Raw genomic sequence first — 14,537 nt, forward strand, 5'->3', positions numbered from 1 at the left:
ATATATTTCTTATAGTTATATTTATATCAATGTAATATAACAAATATAAGAAGTTTGAAAAAAAAAATATATATTATGAAATAGAAGAAAATAATAAGATTGAACAAAATATTTTGATAATAATAAAATTGATGAAAATGATTAGTTGGAAATAATAAAATTACTAGAAACGATTTGTTGAAAATAATATAACAATTACTATACGATAATGATGGAGGTTTTGGATTTTGCAGCTAGAAGGAGGAACTCTTCCAAGAAAAGGAAAATGTTAACTAGCATTTGTTATGGCGCGTTTTGGTGCATATGGAGAGCCCACAATGACAGAGTATTTAATAATATGAAGACCATTCCGGCGAAAGTGGCAGATATCATCAAATCTACGATATATTTATGGTTTAAACATAGGAGAAAAAAAAAATCAACGTCCTTTCCTATGCACCTGAGAGTGTTGTATGTTTTCTTGTCTCCTATTTGTAAATGGTTGTGCTATAAGTACCCCGTCCCTCCTTCACTCATATAAATGGTCACATTAAGGGGTGTATACACACTATTACATTCACATGGAGGGGGTATACAACATTAGGGGTACCTATAGAAATTCCTTTTGTAAAACTCTTGTTTGGCTTTGCCTAGTTCCTTGCTAGACAGGTCCTTTTTTCGCTAATAATATTTGCAGGTTAAAAAAATAATAAATAAATAAATAAAATACAGTTATTTGTTGATAAATATGGATGTTGGTCAGGTATATGTTTTAACCTTGTTTTAGATGATATCAGTTTAAATAGATGAAAATTTTGCCGTTGACTTATTTTTCATTCTTTTTAGATCCAGTTTCAATGACTTCTAGTTCTTCTCCTGTCGCTAATGGTAGCAGCTATGACGTTTTTCTAAGCTTTAGAGGCGAAGATACTCGTGATTCTTTTACCGATCATCTTTACAAAACATTAAAACAATCAGGAATTGATGCTTTTAGGGATAACGATGAAATCAACAGAGGTGAAGAACTGAAGCCGGAGATCCAGAGAGCTATCAAAGAATCTAGGGCTTCAATAGTTGTGTTGTCAGAGAACTATGCAACTTCCTCTTGGTGCCTGGACGAGCTTATGTTGATCCTCCAACAAAAAAGGGAGCACAATCATTTCGTTCTACCTGTTTTTTATCACGTTGATCCTTCTGATGTGAGGAAACAAAATAAAACTTTTGCAATTGAAGTCAAAGCCTCTTCAAAGTGGACAGATCACAACGTGAACCTGTGGAAGAAAGCTCTTAAGGAGGTAGCCGATTTGGCAGGCATGGTTCTGTCCGGGTATGCCATTGCTTCTCTTCTTGTAATTCAATAATTACTTAAATATATACAATTCAACTGATGCGACTTTGTCTAACAATTTGACAATTATAATTAATCTTAACATGGAGCAAAATTATGGTCTCTGCCTGTGGATTTTTTGTTGATAAATGTGTCAATAACTTTAGCATATTATTATTTCTTTGATTGAGAAGTTTGCAAAACACTGCGATGATTTCATTAGTTATGTCAATAAGTCAACAGCTGAAAGCTTCTTGATGCATAATATACAAGTTTGACTCATGACTGGAACCAAAGAGTTTCTTTTTTTCTCACTGGATAAAATTGCCCCCATTTATTTATGTTAAACCTAGAATTTTAATTCGAACTAATGGTATGGCATTATCAACTTTCCTACTCATTTTCTTTTTTTTTTTATAATTGCAGATCTGAAACAGACTTTATCGCAAACGTGGTTGATGCAATTGATTGTAAACTAGATATGAAACTAGTAAGTACTCCAGCTCATCTAATTGGAATGGACACTCGAGCTATAGGTATCGATTCCTGGTTGAAAAATGAGCAATTTGGTCCTAATGTTTTAGCAATTTGTGGCATGGGAGGCATTGGCAAAATGACACTGGCCCAATTCATTTATAACTCAAACAAGCAAGATTTTGAAAGCAGCAGTTACCTTGAAGAGATTGGAAAGCACTCCAAACAGCCTTACGGTTTGCTTGGGCTACAAAAACAACTTCTCACAGACATTTTAGGCGGAAGGAATGCCAGGATATCTAGTGTTTCAGAGGGTACAAGGAAGGTCGAGGAAGCCTTACAAGTGAAAAGGGTGCTTATTGTTCTTGATGACATTGATGGACATGAGGAATTAGGTGCTTTACTTGGAACAAAGGCGTTCCACGCAAAAAGTAAGATCATAATAACTACGAGACTTCTAGATATACATGCATGGTTTGGGTCCATATCTTGGAGGTGCCAAGTTGAAAAACTTGAATTGTTGAATGATCATGAATCATTAGAGCTTTTAAGTTGCCATGCATTTGGATCCAAAATTCCCATGGAAGGTTTCAAGGAGCTCGCTGTTGAATTAACGAAGTATTGTGGTGGAAACCCACTAGCTCTTAAAGTACCGGGCTCTTCTCTATTTGTTGATGCTGAGGACCCAAGGAAACAAGGTAACATAATAGAGATTTGGGAAATTACATTGAATTCACTTTATCCATTGAAAGGTGATCTTGACTGTAAAATCCAAGGTATACTACAAAAGTGTTGAATGTGAAGCCACAGCTGGTCAAAAGGCAGAAAACCAGGAGCCATGTTTTGAGTAGTGGCAGAAAACAAGGGAAATGTTTTGAGGCTTTTTTTCCCGGTTGTGTTTTTCTGATTTCCATCTCTATATAAGAGATTACTCTGTATTTTGTAAGATACATCCAACATCACAGAAGAAGATAAATAAAACATTCCTAGTTACCGGTGGACGTAGGTCAGAGAAGGACCGAACCACGTTAAATCTCTCGTGTTCATCATTGTGTTCTTGTTTCTCGTGAGCTGTGTGTGTGTGTTTAGAGTCGTGTGTTAAGTGTCTCGATCCTAACAAGTGGTATCAGAGCCTTGGTTTAGCTCCAAAGGGTGATTTTCTGTTTTTTGGGCGAATTTTTTTTTTCCAAAAACGAATTTGGTGTAGCCTATTGGAAAGGTCTCGTTCCGCAGATTCCGAAAATAATTTTTCTGAATTTTTTCGATCGCCGGAAGGCTCCTAAAATCACCGGTCAAAGTACTGTAGCTGACAGATTCACTATAGCAGTTAGCCGGAGAGACGACACTGTAGCACCAGACACTCTGTAGCAGCCCGCCGGAGAAGACGACACTGTAGCAGACACTATAGCACGACATCAGCGGTAACATCGACAGACACTGTAGCAGGTACTGTAGCACGACGTCAGCGGTGACATCAACAGGCACTGTAGCAGAGACACTGTAGCACGACGTAAGCGGTGACGTCAATAGGCACTGTAGCAACACTGTAGTAGATTTGAAAATTTGCAATTTGGCCCCTGAATTTCCAGAAAATTGCAAGATAGGTCATTGTTCTTTCAGAAAATGGCAGAAAGCAGTAAGCTTCAGATTGAGAAGTTTGATGGGAAAGATTTTGGTTGGTGGAAGATGCAAATTGAAGATTTGCTCGTGCAGAAAGACTTGGACGCAGTTTTAGGTGAAAAACCGGAGGCGATGACACAGACAAACTGGGAGACTTTGGATAAGAAGGTCAAGGCATTTATTAGACTGACGTTGTCAAAGGATGTTGCCTTCAACATTTTGAAGGAGACCTCGGCAAAGGGAATCATGGAGGCATTGTCTAATATGTACGAGAAGCCGTCGGCAGCAAATAAAGTCTTCCTGATTCGGGAACTAGTCAACACGAGGATGAGGGAAGGAAGTTCAGTTACAGTACACATCAACAATTTGAACTCGATTTTATCCAGACTTGGGTCAGTGGGAATAAAATTTGAGGACGAAGTTCAAGCTTTACTACTGTTATTATCATTACCTGACAGTTGGTCCGGAACAGTTACAGCCGTTACTAGTTCCTCAGGATCGAAAGAGCTCACTTTTGAGGGAATTCGGGATTTAATTCTAGGCGAAGAAGTCAGACGAAGAAATTCTGGGGAATCATCAAGTGAACAATTGAATGCGGTCAGAGGTAGAAGAAATAACAGAGGTAGTGGGAGCGGGAACAGGAGAATGAGTCAGACGAGGACTCGAAATGATGTGACTTGTTGGAACTGTAAAGAGGTTGGACATTTCAGGAATCAATGTCCAAAAGACAAGAAAGAAGTTAATGTTGCAGTAGACCATTCAGATGATGATGTTTTGATCTGTAGTGTGGAGAGCAATGTGGATTCCTGGGTTATGGATTCGGGTGCTTTATTTCACGCTACCCACATCCGTGAAGCACTGCGGAATCTGAAAGAAGGGGATTTTGGTAAGGTAAGACTGGCGAACGATGAGGTTCTTGATGTGACGAGCATAGGTGACTTAGATCTGAAGACTCCAGTCGATCCATGGACTTTGAAGGATGTCCGGGTAATTCCAAGTCTGAAGAAACAGTTGATTTCTGTTGGGCAGTTGGATGAACAGGGACACGAGGTTAAGTTCAGGAATGGGCAGTGGAAGGTTGTCAAAGGAACTCTTGTGATAGCTCGTGGACATAAGAGGGGTTCGTTATATATGGTCAGTTTACCGTCTGAGGGAGTAACCGTCCCAGTTCAGAAGAAAAACAAAATCCGGTTCATAAAGTCTCGTGGACAGAAGAAGGTTTGCTTTGCAGATGGCAAACCCAGAGTCACAGGTCAGATTCAGGTTGAACGTGTTTGGAACGGTTCACAAAAACCAGTCAAGGGTATTCATAGCAGTAGGAGCATGGGCTTGGTTTCAGCTAGAATACCCAGAACACAGTGGGTTAAGAGAACCAGTATTCCATCTGTAAAAGTCTCTCCAGATTATCTGCTTCACATGGAGAGTGTCGTTTGTTCTCAGGATGTTCCAGGATCGGGCAATTTATTTCAGTGGGAGCCGGTGGAGACAGAGAACAGGTCAGTAGCAGACTTACCCTTGACTAATGTGTTGGAGCTAACGAAAGCTTCAACTGGCCTTCAGGTTAATTGAAGAGAACGCCAGGGTAACTAGGAAGGAGTTAAGATCAAATTTTTTTTAAATACAGATGCACAGTTGAAGCACAGGTAAAGATTATTCCGTGGCTTCAAGTGGGAGATTGTTGAATGTGAAGCCACAGCTGGTCAAAAGGCAGAAAACCAGGAGCCATGTTTTGAGTAGTGGCAGAAAACAAGGGAAATGTTTTGAGGCTTTTTTCCCGGTTGTGTTTTTCTGATTTCCATCTCTATATAAGAGATTACTCTGTATTTTGTAAGATACCTCCAACATCACAGAAGAAGATAAATAAAACATTCCTAGTTACCGGTGGACGTAGGTCAGAGAAGGACCGAACCACGTTAAATCTCTCGTGTTCATCATTGTGTTCTTGTTTTTCGTGAGCTGTGTGTGTGTTTAGAGTCGTGTGTTAAGTGTCTCGATCCTAACAAAAAAAGCTTCTACTCCTTGCCACGAGCCAGTAACAAAGAGTTGTTTTTGCATATTGCTTTTTTCTTTGTTGGTGAATATGAGGATTATGTGGTAAAGATATTGGAGCATGACTGGCATGCAAAATCTGGGATCATGACTCTAATTAACAAATGCCTTCTTACCGTATCACCAAGTAACAAACTGATAATGCATCAACTGCTTCAAGAGATGGCAAGAAACATAGTCCTTCAAGAGTCCAAAGATCCTGCAAAACGTAGTAGAGTCTCGCAAAACTATGAATCTTATCGTTTGTTGGGAAAAGGACAGGTATGATGCTTTTTATGTGTATCTTTAAACTTACTTGCCCTATCACAACCTACCATGCTAAAAAGTGTCCTCTTATTTCATGTCTTTCCTTAATAGGGTTCAGATTCAATTGAAGGTCTAGCACTTGACATGCGAAAGCTCGAGGAAGGGATGAGATCAGATGTAAGCCAAAGAAGTGAATTAATGTGGTTTATTAATAAATCAAGAGAATAATTACAGTTATTATCGTGATACATAATTTTCATACATCACTCTGAGTAGGAAACTTATGAGTCCTAAAGATCTGATCTAGTCCTTACCAATTTGACCAACTTTCTAGTGAATAAATAAATGAAAATGAGAAACATGGAAATTCAAACAGGCTATTAGCTATTGCTTCAACTTGGAATGACATCTTCAATTAAGGTAGATGTCTTCCTAGTTCAACACTAAACAAGCAACTCTAAGCATTAGCTTCTCATGTTTAGAACTTGAACCTAATCACTATTTTTCTAACTCCCATGATGGTTGAGTGGTGTTAGATTTGTTGAATATGATCGGAAGATGAGCTGTATGACTGGTCGCTTCCCTTTGACATGCCATTGTGTGCAACTATAATCACTCTGCTGTTTTCAATAGTAACTATGCATGTAAAGTTGCTCTAGAATTTGGGTTGTATCCGGGTTGAATTCCATCCTATAATTCTTTGGGAAAAATGTGAATATACCCTTAAATGTATATAAGCTTAGGTACCCAAACACACCATAATATGTCGTTTTGTTTGATATATTCATTATAATGTTCTTAAACTTCAACCCCTAACTTGATTTACTTTCAAGATTTTCGAAATTTCACTATTATCTTCCTCTTACATTACATCTTTTTGCCGAACACCTACTAGTTAGTAGTAAATCGAAATTTCACTATTATATAAGAGGAAGATAAATGTGAAATTTATAAAAATCTTGGAAGTAAATCAAGTTAGAAGTTGAATTATAAGAACATTGGACGATTACATTGTATATATGATACAAAACGATGTAGTATGGTGAGTTTGCGTAAGTAAGCTTATAAAGAGGTGATGACTGTAACTTATGCAGTTATGCCCCTTATTTTGTAGTAGAATGCTAGTAAGTTAGGAAATTCACAAAGTATTGGACTTGTAATAAATCCTGCACAGGTATAAATCCATTACAAGTTTCAGTAAGTTGGAAGAATTCATGGTTCCTTAGTATTTAAGATATGTATTTAAAATTGTGATACTTTGGACAATTTTGTTGAATTTACCTTTAATTTTTACTGCTTTTAATTTCATATATGAGGTATACTAATTTATTCACTTAATGCTAAATTTGCAGCCATTATCCCTTAAAACTGGTTCGCTTGCAAAGATGGACAAACTAAAATTGCTCCAGCTCAAATTTGTAGCACTCTCAGGGTCCTATAAGATCAATTTTCCAGAACTAAGATGGTTGTGCTGGCATGGATGTCCTTTAGAAACAATACCCTCCGGCTTATTGATGAGCAGCTTGGTGGCTATAGATATGAGTTACGGAAATTTGAAAAGGTTTGAACCTCCCAAGGTAGGAATAATTCTATGTCCAGTTTATCTTGGAAAATATTTGTGTAATGAACAATGATAAATTAATTAGGTTTTATTCTTGGAATAGGTTCTTAATTCACTGAAGATTCTAAATCTTAAAGAGTGTTACGAACTTGTCAGTATCCACAATCTTTCCCGACTTCCAAATCTTGAGAGTTTGATTCTCTGGAACTGTAGCAGTCTTACTCATGTTTGTGAATCCATCGGAGGCCTTAAGAGTCTTGCTCTATTGGACTTTACAGGGTGCAAGTATCTTATGAAGACTTTAAAGAGGTACTTAAATCATGCGCAACAGTTTCCAGGTGTATGCACTGATGCAGGAATTCAACAATCTCCGTTTTTCTTACCAGACTCGCTAAAGTTGTTGTTTCTCAATAACTGCAACCTTGAAAAAAACAATAATGTTCCAGTGGTTTCTAGTGACCAATCATTATTTTACATGAATTTAGGAAATAATCTATTTGAGGTCCTGCCCAATAGCCTTAATCTTAAAACTCTTCGGGTACTGGAATTGACTTTTTGTCCAATTCTCAAGTCCCTCCTATGTCTCCCAAGTACGCTAAGAGCTGTATATGAATTGGTGTTTTTCACTGGAGAAAATAACATTTGAATCAACCCGGTTCAGATTACGGGAATTTGTATATCGAGGTTGTAACAAAGTGTCTGAAATTCAAGGCCTTTTCAAATTGGTGCCAATAGCAAAACATGATGAAGCCGATTTGGGTCATATGAAATGGATCAAAGCATATCAAGATTACAGGGTGTACCTAGTGGGTGATGAGATTACTAAAGAGAGAGACCTGCGTATCCAGGTACCTCTCTCTCTCTCTCTCTCTCTCTCTCTCAAAATCATTAATAAGCACACAAAAGCACATCTATTCCGAGAAATTGGTTAGCATATGATTAAGTAGATATTTGTTCAATTTGTGTGGGCAGGTGTTGTATGAATATGGTATAATGAGCACATATCTGCCAGGCATAAGGGATGAAAGCATGCCAATGCCTGATTATATGTCATTGATTCCGTTCTTATCCTTTCGTGTGCCTTCTACTGAAAAACATAGGATCCGAGGATTAAATGTAACCTGCTTATACAGACTATCAGGCGAGGATGAAGATATGTGGGTTTTGTTCATCAAAATAAGTAATATAACCAATGGCCTTAATTGGATGTACAACCCGATGGTCTATTGCCAACCGAGATTTTATGAAGATGCGGTGTGGTTAAGCTATTGGCCAATTGGAAACATATTAGACACTGGTGATGAAATCAATGTGTCCATTGTGGGGAATGGATTGATGGTAAGCGAGTGTAGTGCCAGCTTTGTTTACATAGATGATGGTGAATTAGAGCTAGAAAACTGCAAAAGTTACACGAAAGAGGAAGAAGTTATTGGAGGAGATCTATCTGGCTTTGAGCTGACCATAGGAGCCTATTATCTTTGTCGTCGCGATTACTTCAAGATAACCACCCCTGATTGGTTAAAGGTGCTACTTGGTGATACCATTCACTACAAGAAATATACCCTTTACCGGCGACACTATTACCGGCGACAAGGGGCTTTAGCGACGACTCTATATATTGTCGCCGCTAAAGCCCTTTGTCGCCAGTAATAGTGTCGCCGGTAAAGGGTTGGCACCCGGATCCGCGCTTTCCTCCTCTGTTACATCTGAACCGTTCGATGAGATATCTAATCCAACGGGTGGGGTGTCTTATCCTATCTAACCTAATACCGGCGACATATTTGTCGCCGCTAAAGAGTTAAAAAAGTCGCCGCTAATAGTTAACGAAAAAACACACGGTATCCTTCCCTCCAGTTTGTCGCCGCTATTGCTAAAAGTCGCTGGTAAAGCTCTACCTGTCGCCGGTAAAGCTCTACCTGTCGCCGCTAAAGAAGTCATTACCGGCGACACTTTTACCGGCAGAAGTCATTACCGGCGACTAGGTTATTAACGGCGACAATACTCATTAGCGATTAGCGGCGACAGAGTCAATAGCGGCGACTTTTATCATTAGCGGCGACAAACTGATCAATAGCGACCAAGCAGTAGCGGCGACTTAGTACCGGCGATGCGTCGCCGCTATTAGTATTACCGGCGACTCTTGGGACTTTTACCGGCGACTTTTGTCGCCGGTAATAGCCTTTTTCCTTGTAGTGATTCCCTCTACAGGTACGATCCTCTTTTTGCTGATGGTTTTAGTCTACAAATAATGATAGGATCCTTACATCACACACTGTCATATATAGAGTTACGAGGATGGAGAAAATCTCGTCAGACACTGTTCTTAAAAGCATCATTTATGGAGCTCGAAACTTTCAGACCCTACGCTATTCCCGGATTGAATGTATGTATATTTATTCTTTATCCATTCTTTTTGGCAAGAATTACCATTAGTTGTCTGCGAATTTGAATCAATTTGTTGCTTAAATCCATCAACCTAACCCATTTCATAGAAATGAACATTTGAGGTATCCATGCTACTGTGGAGGTTTTTGTTTATTATTAGAATAACTAGTAATTTCTTCCCTGGGCCATTCCTTAATGTGTAGTTTCGGTCCGTTGATTTTTTTGAATGGTTGGTCCAAAATACCACTCTCTCCATATTTGGTCGATAAAACCAACACGATCAGCTTATGACCATTGATCAGTCCATTTTCTGTGTCAATGGCTTGTTTTAAGTGTATTTTGGTACATTTGACTTCTCCCTCCTCCATTCATCTTTATCTTCAACCTTACTTCTAGATTTTTGCACCTCTTCCTCACTATGAAATCAATAGAAATCTCTTTAGTTTGCTTGTGGACGTAGCACGACTACCCTGATTGTGTGAACCATGTAAATTCCTGCGTGTTCTATATTTTCTTCGCATCATATATTGTGTGGAAATGAAACCGGTTACAGTCTTCATAGTCCATAATCAAATTTGTTGGATGAATTTGGGACCAGATTCAGGGCACTAGCTATCATCCACCATTTTGCGAGCTAATTTTTGCCGCTGTTTGAGGGTTTTATTTGTCTTTTCTTTGCTGGGCTCCCTCCTTTTCTTTTCTCACATTCCATTAGTAGTTCCTTTAAAGTTTCTATTTTTCTGCAACTGTGCTTTGTCTTCATTTGATTAAAGATTGTTAGGAGAAATCAGATGATGGTGACCTTTTTTACAGCATTGATTTGCTCCGAGCAACCTACACATTTGTGATATCCCTTTTTTTTGTGTGCTTTCTTCGTAGAAGGGTACTTCTAACTTAGTGGTAGTCCAAAAAGGACTTGGCTACCGTAATAGTGTCATGGTCAAGTTCAACATGTGCCTAATCTTCTAATTTTTCCTTAAAGTATAACAAGGTGTTTCAATTTGATAGCTTATCAACCTCGAGTATAATATGAGTGTTGCTACAGTATTGCTTTGAATTCTTCGCTTATGTCGATCACTCGTATGCCTTTTGGATTGTCATCATCCTTCTTTCATTGCCGATCTTAGTAGCATCATATTATAGGTAACTCATATATATATATATATATATATATATATATATATATATATATATATATATATATATATATATATATATATATATATATATATATATATATATAGAACGATTCACTTGAAATGTTCCATAAACACCATAAATGCTCCATAAACACCATATCTATGTATGAAAATACACCAAGCACAACCATATCTGACTACATCTAAGCAGGGGCGGCTCAACCAGTTTAGAGGCTCTAAGCGAACCAAAATTTTGGGGCCCTTTGTCATTACTATACTTAATGTTATAAATTAAACCCTCATCCTTTCCAAAATCCAACTTGACACAACGAATATTAAAAAAAAAATATTAAGTCATATTAACCCTAATAGATAGTCTAATCGAAAAAAAAAAGAATGACTATTCTATAATCTACATAAAAGTTTAAAAAACAGATTTTCTCATTTTGAGTAGAAAATAAAAAAAACAGATTTCTACATGACTACATCAAACAAAATTGCATCAAAATAACAAAATTTATCGATTATCATAGTAATAGATTATCAAATTATCACAAATTCACAATCATAGATAATTAGCAATGAAGAATGGACCGAGTTATGGTGAAATAGAGAATCAGAGGAAGAACCGAAGAAGAACAATAGAACATACCTTTTCAACCTTTCAAGTTTCAGGATTCAGGAAAGCAATCACCAAATCGGTTGAATTAATCTTGACACTTGACATCCTTTTCAAAAAAAAAAAAAAAAAAAGAATCAATCAACTTATCAAAAATCTTCAGAAAGAAGATTAGAAGAAGAATAGAAAATCAAAGAAGTAATGGTTTTCGGTTATGGGTAGAATCAAGAATGAAATCACTAATAAGTTAATTAGATTCAGAGGACAAAGAAAGAAGAAGTGAAGAACAATTGCCGAGTCGCCGTTTCTGCCGAATGGTTTCTGCTGATGTGCGTGAATGAAGAATCCAAATAAACAATCCCCTAATTTAATTTTGGGTTAAGGGGCCCCTTAGCATTGGGGACCCTAAGTAAGGGATTATTTTTTTGTACAGTAAGGCCGGCCCTGCATCTGAGAAATTGGTACGTCTTTGGCTTTAAATCTAAGAGGTTGATGGCATTTGGTGGCTTTTCAGACGATCTGAGGCGATGAAGCTTGTTAGAAAACAAAAGACTTTATGAAATCGCATCTAAATGTCAGATCTGATCAAATCTATGTGGATCTGGTATGATGCGATCATCAATGATGGAGAAAAACTACATGAGAAATAGAAGAAGGGAAGGAGGAGATTCAAATCAGATCCGGTGGTGGAACCACCGTCGACCAGGGCCGACTCTACCCTTTGCAAAACTAAGCAAGGGCTTACGGCCCCCAATTCCAGAGGGCCTCCACTTTTAATGTGTATTCTGTTATATATGTATATATATGTATTTCTTGGATTACAAAGACAATCTGAAGTTTGCTGGGGCGGTAAAAGCATTGGTTTATAAAACTAAAGGTCTCAAGTTCAAAACTATTTGCTTACTTGAACGGCCCCCATTTTTTATTTGCTTAGAGCCCCTAAATTGGGTGAGCCACCCTATCGTCGACTACCATGAACTACATAATAACCACCGGATCTACACCTCAACACCTATAATACATCAAACACATCTGGTGATGTGTAAGTGGAGACTAGATAGAAAGAGATGGAGATGACCCGGAAGAGTTTCATCGGAGCTGCAAGACATTAATGATGGTGGTGGTTAAATGTAATGGTGGTGTTCATCAGTGTTAGAACTCAAACACATCAGATCTGATACAGATCTATGGCTTTTCATCGGAGATCATCCAAAAAGAGACGGAAGCAAGTTCGTTGTGTTCATCGGTGCTCCGACATTAGATCTGATACGAGGAGGTGATGCTGCTTGTCATCGTTATAGAGCAGAATCTAGAGGTGTAGGAGGTGGCGGCGGTCGGAAAATCACAGATGTGGAAGGTCTAGTGCAACATCGATATGAAAATCGAATATCTGAAGTTGAAAAATCGCGGATCTGGAGACCGCAGGAAAATCACATATCTGGAGGCTGCCGGAAAAATATAATGTTGGATGTCTAGAGTGGCGGAGGTGGTGGTAGAACAACAACAGTGGAGAGAGGTGAAGGCGCTCTTCCAATAGTGGTTCTCTGATAGCGGCGGTGATGCCGGAAACGATGGTGCCAGAGACGATTGTGTCAGCGTCAGTAGGTGGTGGTGGTAATAGGGAATGTGTGTTCTTCAAAAATGGTGGGGGAGTTTGAAAGGATTTATAATTTGAAAACATAGATCTGATTTTAAAATGAAGCTTTTGTACGTTTTTGTATTGTTTATGTTAAATAGACAAAAATACCTTTAATGAAATGGTTATGTGGTTCTTAACTTTTAGTGGTTCTCATTTGAACTTATATATATATATATATATATATATATATATATATATATATATATATATATATATATATATATATATATATATAGGGTTCAATAAAAATCAAATAAACGAGGTTTTAAAGAACGAGATGGAGAATATGTATTATCATCTAGACTCTTAATGAATATGTATTCATATCAATTAATTTCTCATATCAATTAATTGGTAGAATAGAGACTCATACAAATTAATCATGTGTTACGAACCAATTTGGACCGGTGACACGAGGACTTTCAGTCCTCTGCTCTACCAACTGAGCTATCCCAACTATTCCTCGTGTCTTATACTCATTTTCATTTTACTAGGGAACTTAGGTGTATGTCAATTGAAAGGGTATTACAAACCCTCATCACGGAGCTATATTTTGTTAAAGGAACAACTTTGTAAATTTCAGTATGAATAAAAATATCGATCGTGAATCAGTCAAATGGGGATTCCTTGCTCAAAGATGTTGATTTGTGCATGTATCATATATATCACATGTGATTTTACGCTCATTGTATAAAGAGTAGTGAATGTGAAAGATAAGGAGTTTTGAACCCCTAACGAAAAAAGGATAAAGAAAAAAAGGATACGATAAAGAATTAGGGAGCCAAATGGTCTTTTTGGGGATAGAGGGACATGAACCCTCACGATTTTTGATATCAACAGATTTTCCTCTTACTATAAATTTCATTGTTGCCGGTATTTACATGTAGAACGTGACTCTATTTTTATTCTCATTCGATTAATCAGTTCTTCAAAAGATCTATCAGATTATAGAGTGAATGGTTTGATCAATGAATATTCGATTCTTTCTTCAATATGGAATCAATTAACAACAATTCTTCTCTAGTATGTATACAGGTTTATCCTTCATCTTTTCTGAAGTTTCGATAGAAGGATTCTTCTACTAACGTAAAATAATCAACTCTATTCAGTAGAATAGCTTCCATCGAGTCTCTGCACCTATCCTTCTTTATTTTCTCATTCTAAACCTTTGTTTGTTTTTGGAAAACGTGATTTGGCTCAGGATTGCCCATTTTTATTAATTCCATGGTTTCTCTGAATTTGAAAGTTATCACTTAGTAAGTTTCCATACCAAGGATCAATCCAATTAAATTCGTAACGTCTACCGATTTCGCCATATCCCCCTTTTTGAGATGAAAATCTCATCGTTATCTCGTTCTCCTTTTTCTTTCATTTATACCGAAACCGTTGATTTCATTAGATAGATGCCGATTCTTGTCTCGAAAAAAGTGTTTTCTCCTCTTTGTCTTTGATTTCTTGTCTGTCTTCTTTCATCTTCTATATCTATAGTAGGCTTATAT

The 14,537-nt window shown here is 37.5% G+C and overlaps 1 pseudogene; it reads left to right on the forward strand.

Annotated features, from left to right (window-relative positions):
• Positions 1-211: 211 nt before the first annotated feature.
• On the forward strand, positions 212-12,875 carry LOC145126945 (disease resistance protein RPV1-like; annotated as a pseudogene).
• The last annotated feature ends 1,662 nt before the right edge of the window (positions 12,876-14,537 follow it).

This window comes from Lactuca virosa, chromosome 7 (genome assembly GCF_052849685.1).
Source record: "Lactuca virosa cultivar CGN04683 chromosome 7, Lactuca_virosa_CGN04683_v6, whole genome shotgun sequence".
In the NCBI taxonomy this organism is placed as follows: domain Eukaryota; kingdom Viridiplantae; phylum Streptophyta; class Magnoliopsida; order Asterales; family Asteraceae; genus Lactuca; species Lactuca virosa.